Here is a 12,219-nt window from a genome sequence, read left to right as displayed (position 1 = left end):
AAGGCTTTGGAACTCCTTCTACCACTCCTAGGTATTCTCTCTTTCATTATCAAGGTACAAAGTTGCGAGAGCTAAAGGCGAGAGGTTAGACCCAGCTCTATCTCCGCAGAAAGAGTAGCTGCTCGACTTGAAAGGATGATTGGGCCTGATTCTTCTTATCGTATCTAATATGTTTACTCGAGATCGGAAGTCTTATCTGTATCTAATCAGGAATCGAGTGACTCATTATCACTCTTATTCAGTAATAGAATTCAGAACTATTTAGTGGATAAGTCACCTGGACCTTTCTTTTTGCTTCGGACTGGAAATCCATTATTTTAAACTTCTTCCTATGGATTTTCCCTTTTTCTTAGACTTTTCTATTGATTTGACCAAGAAGATTCCTGGTAAGTAAATCAGAATACCTTTTCTAGCTCTAATGTGAACTGAACTTCTCGTGGAATTCTCCTTCTTCGATCTTGTGGAAGGGAGATTGGAAACTCAATTCTTGAGGTGGAATCTTAAAGTGAAAGTAATGCTCCATCTTAGAAGAAGAGAGAAAGAAGATAACCTACTAAGAAGAGATAAATAAAGAGTTAAGGAGACACCTATTTTAGAATTTAGATAGACTATTCAAGCGGACATGCCCTAGAAATGAAGCTGAACCTTCGCTTCGATAATTCTTTGAGCAAGGCATCCTTAATCTTAGTCAGACACCTTTAAATCCCATTCCGCGGTAAAGGTAGCTCTTTCCTTCCGTCCGAAGGAGGCTTTCCTTCCTATAAACAAGTCAAAAGGTCTCATTCAAAGTCTAATCTTTCTTTTTTGCACTCCCGTAGTTAGGGGCAAAGAATTTGCGACGGACTTGTTTTCTCTTCTTAGATAGATGCGCTTCGCTTCGGGCCTTCATAGCTTAATATGGTAGAGTCCACTTTGAAAGACTAATTAAACTACCACAGACCGAGAAGAACTGGATATTGTTTGCGTGAGTTGCATGAGAAAGAATTTAAGAAAGAGGGAGAGAAGCGAATAAGCCGATCTTGCACAAATAAGCAGATCAGCTTCTTCCCCGACAAAAACTAGTACACTAGTACCAGGGTTCTTAAAAGAGCTTTTTCCTTGCCCTGGGTTTTCTCTAGATTAGGAGAAGGTTCTATAACCATTCAAAGAGGAGACAGTGATTTTCTTTCCCGTGCCTTCTATGGTGGCTTCACCCTGAATATTTGCTGACTTCTTTTCCACAAATTCTTTGCGCCTCATACTGACTTGTTCTTTCTGACTTGCCTCTTCTGTAGGGCTTCGCCCCCTTATACTTCCTCTTCCTTAAACTTTCTTACCTCTTTTCAAATTCTTTGCCCCTCACAGTTGTAGTTTCTTTCTTGCCTCTTCTGTAGCGCTTCGCCCCTCACACTTTTCCTTTCTTTCCTGGCTGACCAGTACTTTGAACTCTGATTTGTACTCTAGGGCTTCGCCCCCTTATACCGACTAACTTCCTCTTCCTTATCTCTTCCTTAAACTGACAGACTTTCTTTTGTTCTTGGTGTTGGGGTGTCGTCAAATTCTTTGCCCCCTTCCTTATACTGACTGACTTCCTTATACTTCCTTATACTGACTTAGACTGATCTCTTCCTTATACTTCCTTATGCTGACTTAGATTGATTTCTTCCTTATACTTCCTTATACTGACTTAGATTGATCTCTTCCTTATACTTCCTTATACTGACCTCTGACCTCTTCCTTAGCTTACCTCTTCCTCTTTTTCTTGACCCTAGTTCTTCTTCTTCTTGACCACCATACTTCTTCTTCTTGCTGTTGTCAAATTCTTTGCCCCTTATAACGACTTCCTTCCTTATACAGACTAACCTCTTGTACTAATTGACTTCCTTATACTGACTGACCTCTTCTCAACTCCTACTTCGCCTCACCTCACACTTGTAGTTTCTTTCCTTCCTCTTACCTAAGACAGACTTGTAGTTTCCTTAACACATACCTGTTATGTTCTTTCTTTCCTACCTGTTCTATAAGGCTTCGCCCCTCACACTTTTCCTTTCTTTCCTGTTCTTGCTCTTGGGCAGAGCCCATCATATTTTATGAGCTGACTTCTTGCAATATTCTTTGCACCTGCCTCTTCTACTTCTTCTTTCTTTCCTTCCTCACACCTAAGACAGACTTGGACTTTCTTTCTTTCCTTCCTCTTCCACTTGGACTTTCTTTCCTGCCTCTTGTTCTTGTTGTTGTGGTGCCTTCTCGCCCTCGGATCGGAACATGTTCATGCTTTTTGTATGCTACCCGCTCATTCCCAAAGTACGCTCGGGCTAGCTTCTACAAAGCGCAAGAGTCTCTTCCTCAAATATTCCTCATATTCCTCAGTGAATTCATTAAGTGAGAAGTTATGTCTATGTATTATCGCTCTTGCAACTTCCTCACCTTGACTCGTGAAACCTATTCTTTCATTCTTGCAAAAGGAAAAAAGAAAGACTCAAAGAATATTGAGGTACAGACGGATCTTGCAAAAAGAAAGGGATGAGACGGATGTACCGAATCGCTAGATTATAAGATAAAGGGAATGAGCCCGCTAAACCCAAAGAATGAAAGAATCCACAGGTTAATATCTTTCCTTATCAATGATCTTTCCTCCGAAGGAGGAGCGTAGCGGACAGCCTGAAAGCACTTTCTTCTGTCTTTCTCAGGGCAATATTCTTTGCGTCTATCTTTCTCACTCAGGAGCGGAAGCGTAGCTACACGTAACGGACAACCGTCAACTACTTTCGTTTTATCTTATCCTTTCTTTCTTTTACCTAATCCACTGGACTTCCCAAGATCTAAAACAAGGTCTCCTTCCACACTTCAGCTTGAAATTCACTAATCTAATGAATCAAGATGGATGTTTATGATTTCACCATTTGGCTTGGGAAATCCATTAAGCAAGTGGATGACTTGGGAATTTCATTTTCAGCGAAGCAAGACTTGCATTGTGCGCTGCCACGGGACATTTTGGTAAGTCGGGTGCTGGTAGCCTTAGAATGTAAAGGAACATAGATCTGTGGGTATACCCTTTCTAGCCTAGAAGGTTAGCTTTGGTTTAGCTTCCAAGCTTAGGGAGTTCCCAGGATTGAGTGAAGGATCTCATAGCCCAATAGCCCACCGCTTATTTATATCAATGTCTACGATACCAAAGCCTTCTCGGGTTCTTGCACACAAATCTATATATCCTCCTCTCTTCATCAAAATCATATATCTCTCCGATTCTGGATTCAAAAAAGATAGCAAAATCCACTTGATCAAGCCAAGGTGTCGAAGCAAGGTTCAATCCAATAAATGGATTGGTTAGCCGATGTTCTGACTTTTCTAGTTCCTCACAAAATGAGAGACCAGCGACCACGAGGGTAGTCTCTTTTATAACCTATCCGGATAAAGAGACCGCGGTCAATTTGCCAGCTCCGCACCCTAGCAAGAGAGAGATAGGACTATCAGAAAGCGAAGCGCGGAGAAAGGGTTGGATTAGGAGCTCTCGAAAATGAGATGAGGGATTTTGGGTCATAAAGGTCCGGAGAAAAAGTAGGATAGGGTAGAAGTCTCGACCGAGTAGTGGTCCGAAGAGGCATCCGTCTCAAGTCCTATCAGTCCCAGTCTGCGTCAGAAAGTAGCCTAGCTCTCCCCTTGTTCCATCAAGAGTCATCAATCTTCTTTCCTTCTTTCGCTTCTGGTAGATATGATATAGGACGAAGAGGTGAGCCAGTTGGAATATCCTTGACCCGAGGTTAGGAGTCGGATTCGGAAGCGAGAACAGTCTGCATAGGACTAGCCAAAAAGAATAAGATAGTGGGGTCGGGATTAGATCTTGAGGAAAAGTCTAGGACCGACAAGGGTAGAAGCCAATCGAATGGGAATGATCAGTTTCCCGAAGCTAGGCAAGAGGTAGACAGAGTCAACTACACCGGCCGAGTTGGAGAGAGATTACCTAGCCTCAAGCAAGAAGTCATCAAACTTTTGAGGAGTTTCTTATGATTTACCCAAGAAAGTATAAACAATGTTGATAAAAGTCAAAGAGCAAGAGGAAGAAGAGGTTGAGAAAGAGATGAGGCTCAGCAAGGATAACTTCTCCAGCAAGGAGAAGAACAATTAAGCTATCACGAACCGGTATGAGGCATTCTCCTCTTCCTCAGGTCTTTCCTTTCTCCTTCAAGTCCCTTTCAAGAGCTATCAGATCGATCTCTTTCAAAACTGGTCCGGTTTATTAGTTTGCTCCTTTTGCTTCGACCCCTCTCGTCTTCTTCGATTTCTGAGATCTCCTCTGGCTTTGCTAACTTCTACCGCTACGTGGGCTTCCTTGCGCTTGGATTCAAAGGTTGAAGGATTAGACGGAATGCCCAAATAGACAGACTGATATCTTTATTGGGTACCGGGTAGTTTTGAGCATGGAAGTAGCTTCTCGAGCTCTCTCGTACACATGGTCGGGTGTAGACTCTTCCCAGAAGAGAATCCTTCTTCAATTATCTATGAGAGGGAGGATAAAGAGAATCAAGGCCGAGATCCGAGATTCAGAGATAGAAGTGAGTTTAAGGCTGCGAGGAAACCAGACCCCGAATCAAGGATGTCTTCTTCCAAGCAAGTTCAAGATCCCAGAACCCAAAGCCTTCAATGGGAACCGCGATCCTACTTTCAAATTGCATTTTGGATATGGAAGAATACTTTCAAGCCAGTGGAACCATGCCACGTAGCGGTGAGATTAGCCTCCATGCATCTGTCTGATGATGCGAAGGTGGAGGTCGAAAGTGAAGGAGATCAAAAATGGGTAATGTGCCATTGAGACTTGGGAAGACGAATTAGAAGGAAAAGGGAGTGGGCTCAGTTCTTCCATCTCCAATTTCTTGCAAAAATTGCTCGAACTTAGACGCAGGAGAAGCAGACCAGGTTAAAGAGTTCATCTTGGACATTCGAGAGATGTCGAAAAAGGATCAAGTATTCTGCTTTGTAGAGGGGTCGTGGGCCAAGACTAAATTATACTCATAGAATGTGAAAGATCTTGCCTCTGCTCTTTCTGCCGCAGAGAGAGTCGACGACGTCAGTAGGGACCCTTGGTCCCATAAAATGTGCCGATGCCGAATCCCGGAAGAGGACAGCCTAATCTCCCAAGTCACTTTGGGAATGAGAAGAAAGCGCAAACCCCAAGCACTGGTACTCGAAGATATCAGTCAAGTTCGAGTCGATGTCTTCCTTCTTATGTAAGGGCCCCCACCGAGACTAAAGAGCTTCCACGGTGGCCTCGTCTCGATTCCTACGGTCAAGATCCGAGATTCTCACTCTGATGAATAAAAGGGAGAAAGCTCATAATGTGGAGATCGATCCCTAATAATAGATTTGAATTAAGAAACTATAAGTCGATACTGAGCTCAAGACCCGAAACCCACTCTCCCCGCCTCAATGAACAAGGGTCGACTCAATTAATCTTCGCCTTGATTTGGACAGTCAAAAGATAGGAAAGCCTAGAAGAAAGAGGCAATGGAAGGACCCACCTTCACCTTAAGAGGAAGACAAGAAATCTTCTTTCACCTATCAAGATATTCTGATCTTTTGATTCCTAGGCTTTCCTCTTTCTTCCCTATATCTTATCTGAAACTGACTGAACTTTCTTTTTGTTGGACTTGTTAACCTCAAAATAATACGAAAGCCTAAGTTCAGTTCCATAAACAAGTCCGAGGCCATAAGTTTGAGTGGAATTCATGATCCTAGGCTTTCTATTCCATATTCAGTAGCGGATTCGTCTTATTCCAGTAGGTTTAGTAGGTTTGGAGAAAGCCTACACTTTCACTTTCTTTTCTTCCGCCCTCTCTTCCTATGGTCGAGCTACTTCTGTCCCTCCTTCGGAGTAGTCTGAAAACCTTTGTGGATCTTAAGAGATTGAACTTTCAGTGGTTAGAAGGTCGGATATAGGTATAGCCTTTTATGTCTGAGGGATGCCTTATTTATATAGTAGGAAGTTCAAATAAAGTAGGCCATCTCTATCGAGCCCACTACGCGGAAGACGAAGCGGTGCTTGCCCTTGATTGAAAAGTTCTTCCTTATAGCCATGAGCCTTAACGCCCGAGACGGGAGTGGGTGCCTAAATTCCTCAGCCTGGACTGGCTCGCTAGCAAGATGAAGATGCCCATACTAGCTCCAAGAGCTCAAGCAACTCTATCAGTGGACGGTGCCCTACATCTCCCTGTCCTACTTATCCCGCTTCTCCTCTTAGCAAGAAAGTAGGTCTACAAAAGCAAGCGTAAGAGCAGATCGATCTATCCTTAATGCAAGGGGAATTGTTTCCTTTCCTTTTTCATCTCCATTCAGAAGGTGAATTCGGTGATCTCTCTATAGAACCTTTCTCACTTCGACTTAGGAAAATCGGCCAGGTTCGGTATATGCCCTCCAAGTCTATTCGCTTGAAAGCCTGAGGAGCCTCAAAAGCCTTGACGAAAGAAGGCTTGTGGATGTGGTTGTCATAACTTCTGTCTATCTGTTATGAATTTCGTCAGTCCTAACGGTAGTCAGAAATTAAACTACCATGGATCGGGATTCACAAGTCGTATTAGTTCTTTTTAGCTATTCCTGGGAAAGGAGTCAATATTGGTTGTTGGCATGTTCGAGCCTCGATCGGTTGAGGGGGTAAAGACGGTTGCCTAGTGGTAATGGACTTCTTTTGTTTAGCGGCCATGGATCGATACTAGGTGGTTCACTTTTATACCCTTATTCTCAGAGTGAACGTTTTGATCTAGAAAATCGACTTTTCAGATGAGCTCCATAGTTTTGGAAAGGACAAGGTGGAGGTCAAGCTTCTCTTAAAGCAATCTGGCAAATGCGTACATACTAGCTTACTATCTTGAGTAGCTCGACAGCTAAGGAATCAAAACCTTGATTTGGGTTGCTAAGTCTAAGTAGAAGCTATAGGAAAGGCTCAGGCTTTCGCGCCTTGCTATTCAGAAAGGTGGAAGCTAGCTACTTGCTTGTGAAAGGTGCTTGCCCGCGGCCATTCGTGGATCTGGAGTTCTATAGCCGATTATGCTACTTTCAATCCTTAGTAGCGGGTATTAGGTGAGAGGGCACCTATCTCATAGTTGTGACTATGCTTTCTGGATACCTTTCCATGCTTTCAGATAAGGGACGACGGCGGGGAACTGAAGTGAAACAAACTAGTCATCTAATCTTAGGCTTTGCTACCTGACTTATCAGCCTGCAAGTAAACTACCCTAACCCCACAAACAATATCAGTAAGGAGTTCAATTCAGGCTAGGACTTGAACTAAGGTCGATATTTTGGACTTAGATCTAGTAGTTCCCAAGTATGATATAGGAAGGCAAAGAGTCAAGGCCTTGTCTGACTTTAATAGAAGTAAGTAGCTAACGCAACTTTCATCCCCTTCAGTCTGTGAATCTGAGGAGCAAGAGTTTGGCCAGGGGAGTTAGTCTCGTAACTGCAGGCAATTCTAGTTCTTTACAAGACATATGGGAACTGTAGCTAACAAGTGTGCCCTAAGTGGAATTCTACAACTACTCTTTCTACTATAGTGACAGGACGGGTGCCAAGTTATTAGTAGCTAGGCAGCTAAGCCAGTAGTAGTTCAGTTCAGGCACTATTCTCAAATCTAGTTGACAAAGATAATGAAACTACCACAAACAGGTACGAGATAGGAAAAGAAAGCGATACATTGAACACAAAGAAATTGGATAGACATATGTTGAGAGGATTTGTTCGACAAGTAGCACTGAATCTACTATCAGTAGTGATTTATAGAAGTTGACTCGCTTAAATGAAGAGAGTGAACAAAGCATAGCGAAGTGAAGAGAGAATGAATTAGATAGCTCTTTCGATGTCCTTGTTATCTTTCCTAGGTAGATTGTGACTTATTCATTCTTTCTCGCTGACTCTGCTTTCCCCATCGTGGATCCTTTCTCGGTTAGGGCCTCCCCTATCCTTATTCATTGATCGATCTCTTTGCTATGAATCTCCCTCTTCTTTCAGTTGAGCCTTCGCCTCGCAAATTCTTTAGTCCTCCTTAGCTTAATTAGGGCTTGACTAGTACATCAAGCATATCGGCATCTTGCTTCTTCGTTGTGGTACACATATCTATCAATGAAAAGAAAGTAATAGAATTCAATCCCACTGTCCCAGTACGCGGTGAAGAATTGCCATTTGATGAGCTTGTCAGACCCATAAGAAGTTTAGAAAAAAGCCTAAGGGAGAAAGAGGGCGGGTGGGCTATAAGTAGGTCGTTTGCTATTGTTATAAGGGTTGCTCGCCTTTATACGGCTTGGCTTCGCTATCGCTCATGACTTGTATTGTGGTCGGCCTAAAAAGTAGTATAGTCTTCTTTATTCCTACCATCAAAAAAATGCATTTTATCTAGTTCGTTAAGCTTCACCAAAAGCAAGACGTGGGCGCTCTACTTCGTAAACAACTCGTCTAGTACTTGACTTACGAGTTCGTGTATGACTGCCCTCTCTCTCTAAAGGGGCTTATGCATGGAACTCCTTGTCTACTAAAGAAGCATTAGAGCGAGTGAGTTCCACTTGAAATTGAGTGGTCTCCCTCATTTTCTCTCACTGAGATATTCTTTCTTTCATTTCCACTTAAGCTTCCCCAGGGATTAATTGATTGGATACCCGAGAACCATAATCTTTCCTAAGAACTGCTTCTACGACGATAGACGTAAAGGCATGATTAGTTCCACAAATCTCACTGCACTGACCATGGTAAACTCCTTCTCGTTGTACCAAAATGGAAATTTGATTTAAACAACCAGATACAGCATCACATTTGACACCTGAGGAAGGTACAGCCCAACTATGAGGTACATCAACAGGTGTTACAATAATACGTAGATGAGTTTTGGCTGGTAGAACCACTCTATTGTCCACTTCTAATAAACGTGATTGACCCAATTCTAGATCATCTTCTAGAATCGTATAACTGTTAAAAGTGAGCGACTGTTCCTCGAAACTGTTATAGTTAGAATACTCATAAGTCTGATACCATTGAAGTCCAATACCTTTGATAGTCATGGCTGGATCTACTACTACCTCGTCCATTGAGTATAAGAGAGCAAAGGATGGTATTGCAATGAACATCGAAATGATACTAGGAAAAATGGTCCAAAGAATCTCGATAGTAGTTCCATGAACAATCCTTTGCGGTATTTTCTTTTTTGAATAGGGGAAATGCCATAAAGCGCGAACCAAGATCCGTGATACGAAAACAAAAATCAGAATGAGGAAAAAAAATATCGTGATGTAAGTCTATTATTCCTTGCATCATAGGTGTTGCTGCATCTTGAGATTCTAATTCCCATGGTTCCGCTGCATCACAAGGAGCAATTGTGAGGAATAGCCATTTGAGAACAATCATTTTCTTTGCTTTCTTCTTTGACTGCTCTGCTCCCCCCCCCCCCCAAAGAAAAAAAAGAGAGAGAGAGATACTTGTTCTTGCTCTCCCAATGAAGGAAGACGAAAATCGCCGGTTTGGTTGGTCCAACCAAGAAAGGCATGGGATGGGCATTGCTTGGGTCGACTAAAGTATGGTATGGCTACCTATTACTCCTCACTGCACACTTGAAATCTCTCTTGAGACTCCCCCCCTCTTTCTTACAACTAGTTGTTGCATGCTATGGAATCTCGAGAAATAGGAGGTTACAATTGAGAATCCACACTCTCATTACATTACATTTTGATGGAGACGAAAAGGAAGAATCTCAAATAGAATAGACCAAGATCCAATTTCGGGTCATTTCTTGGTGAACATAATTTGCCATAATCTCTTTGAACCCTTCCTCTTCGGAAGAGCCAATAACATCGATCATGAATAGTCGCTTCTCTCTTCTTCCCTCTTTGTTCATTGATTCAGTCTCGTCTTCTAGTTCCATCTTTGACTTAGTGGATCAAATTGAATATAGAAACTCCTCCGGTTTCTGTACTTGCGCTCCTAAAAAGGAGCAAAGAATTTTGCAACTCCTCACAACCCTTGTTCTTTGATTCCTTCTTAGTCGAGCTGCTTCGCACCTTTCAGTCGAGCTATTTGAGTGTGGAATTTCATGACTCCTTCGGAGCGGTCAAAGAATTTGAGAGACGTCTGAACGTTTTTCATTTCGAGCCCTCAGTTTCTAGGTCAATGTTTCACTTATCAGGCGCAAAGAATTTGCGTGAGATGAACCTCAAATTCACTGATTTTTGAATATGGATTTCGATCATTCTTTGGTAAGGAGTTCACAAATTCTTTTCTCCTCTCCTTACATTTTGAGTCGAGTTATTTCAAAAATGAAAGGGCGATAAATAAGGGATAATTCCTTAACTTTCAGTCGCTTCAATCATTCTTTGAGACTTATCATTTTGAGTCGAGTTATTTCAAAAAAGAAAGGGCGATAAATATAATCTCTTTCGCTCTCAAATTCTGAGATAATTCTTTGATCCTTTCGTTTTGAGTCCAGTTATTGAATAACCTCCGAATCGATCGGATCATGAACGAGAAGGCTAGGCATAATTGAGTATGTTTACGAGTCAGCGGAATTAGAGTTGAATTTGATCTTCATTCTCCCACGTAGCTCTCTCATTCTTGTCTTGTATTATCTTGTAGAAGGAGAGAGAGAGGGAGAGGGGCGAAAAAGCGATAGGCACAAAGTAGCTCATCCGACCGAGAAAATGAATCAGAGTAGGGGCTAAGGCTGAAGGGAAAAAGAGGAAGCGTCAACGGTTTGTTCATCAAGGGACCGGTGTAAATAAGGGAAGAAAGTATCTTCATTCTTTTTGTTTGAGATCCCAATAGTGGATCTCGAAGGAATAGCCTCTACAAAAGAAAGGGGACATCCAGGTGAAAGAGATAAGTCAGAGGCTATGTAAAAGATCTTGTGTTGCCATTATCATCATCAATCGGCACAGAAAGACTACTAAAGAGAAAGCAGTCTGGGTAGCAAGGTCAAAGATTCTTGCTTAGTAATTAGTTAGTAAGTAGCACAGGGGAATCGGCAGCAAAGAAGAGGATAAAAAGAACTAGCGAAGATGAGGTTGTCGAACGAGAGGGTTCACAGACGCCTAAGAGTGGTTTTTTCCAAATAGGGTCTTCACTTAAGAGGTAACTGAGAGTAGGACGCGTGCCCTAGCAGAACGATTTGAACTATTAGGTAACGGGGAGTGGAAGGGGTGGCTTTACCGCTCCATGGGATTCTTTGAGCCTGTTGATGTTATTTTAGCATAAAAAGCTGAGATTTCTTCCGTGAAAGGAGATTCGGGAAAAAATGGAATAGGAAGACGTGTTTCCAAAACGAAAAAGATACGAGTTGCTAAGGGGAAGTTAGCAAAGTTAGACAAGATTGGAATGGGCATAGGAACATGTATTAATGTACCAGATCCGCTAATGTTCCCAGGTTGATGCGATGTATTCCATCAGTTGACTGAAAACTTGATTATTGGTATATCGATCGGTCCAAAACGGATTGAAATAGAAGTCGGTTTGACAGGACGCTTTTGAAGACGTAGTGCACCCAGGTAAATAAGGAACAAGATGAATATAGAGGTTAAACAAGCATCCCACACCCAAAAGGTGCCCTACATAGGTCTTCCCCGAAACCCCCCAGTCACTAAAGTCAACAAGGTAAAAAAAAAAGCACCCATTTTTGTACCGGTTCCGAAAAAGCGAAGAAAAAGGAGATGTTTTGTTAGTAGGAAGAAGAAAGTTTGTTAGCCGTAGCTATATAAACAGGAATACTCATCCGAGCCGCAGGAACATGTAAATACAGAATACGAGAATTTCCACCTTGTTGAAGATCTAATGGTGCTACCCGAAGACTTAAATGAATAGCCATCGCTGTTAAGAACAACCGAGATCCAATGATAATTTGCGCATAGCTTCTGGTCTTTGACATCAAAAATGAAGGTTGTAATAAGGAAAGAGACATTTTTGAATTTGGTCCTAGCTAGTGGAACAAGAAAGACATCTATATTCAATAGAAAAGAAATGAGAATTCCCCCCCTTTTGTTTGTTTTCGTGGAGCTCGTGCCTTCTTCTTCCCAGGGAGTGGCATACCGAAAAAGAAAAGTTTGAAGAAATGGAAATAAGATAAAATCTGATATTGAAATGACTTCTAGCATCACCGAAAGGATCGAAACCACATTCATAGGCATTCTTCTCGGATCGAGGAAAGAGAAATGCTAGGAAAGATCTAACCAATAGCAGTCTGATATTGAAGGAAGTCAGAAGAAATAGGGTGATATTCGG

At 42.1% G+C, this 12,219-nt stretch overlaps 2 pseudogenes; both read right to left on the bottom strand.

Annotated features, from left to right (window-relative positions):
- Window positions 1-8,585: 8,585 nt before the first annotated feature.
- LOC127151296 (cytochrome c oxidase subunit 2-like) lies at window positions 8,586-9,496 on the bottom strand (annotated as a pseudogene).
- Window positions 9,497-11,150: 1,654 nt separating this feature from the next.
- Window positions 11,151-11,899, bottom strand: LOC127151182 (putative cytochrome c biosynthesis ccmC-like mitochondrial protein; annotated as a pseudogene).
- Between the last annotated feature and the right edge of the window lie 320 nt (window positions 11,900-12,219).

The sequence above is a fragment of the Cucumis melo genome, chromosome 10, assembly GCF_025177605.1.
Source record: "Cucumis melo cultivar AY chromosome 10, USDA_Cmelo_AY_1.0, whole genome shotgun sequence".
In the NCBI taxonomy this organism is placed as follows: Eukaryota; Viridiplantae; Streptophyta; class Magnoliopsida; order Cucurbitales; family Cucurbitaceae; genus Cucumis; species Cucumis melo.
This window is presented reverse-complemented; position numbering and strand designations above follow the sequence as displayed.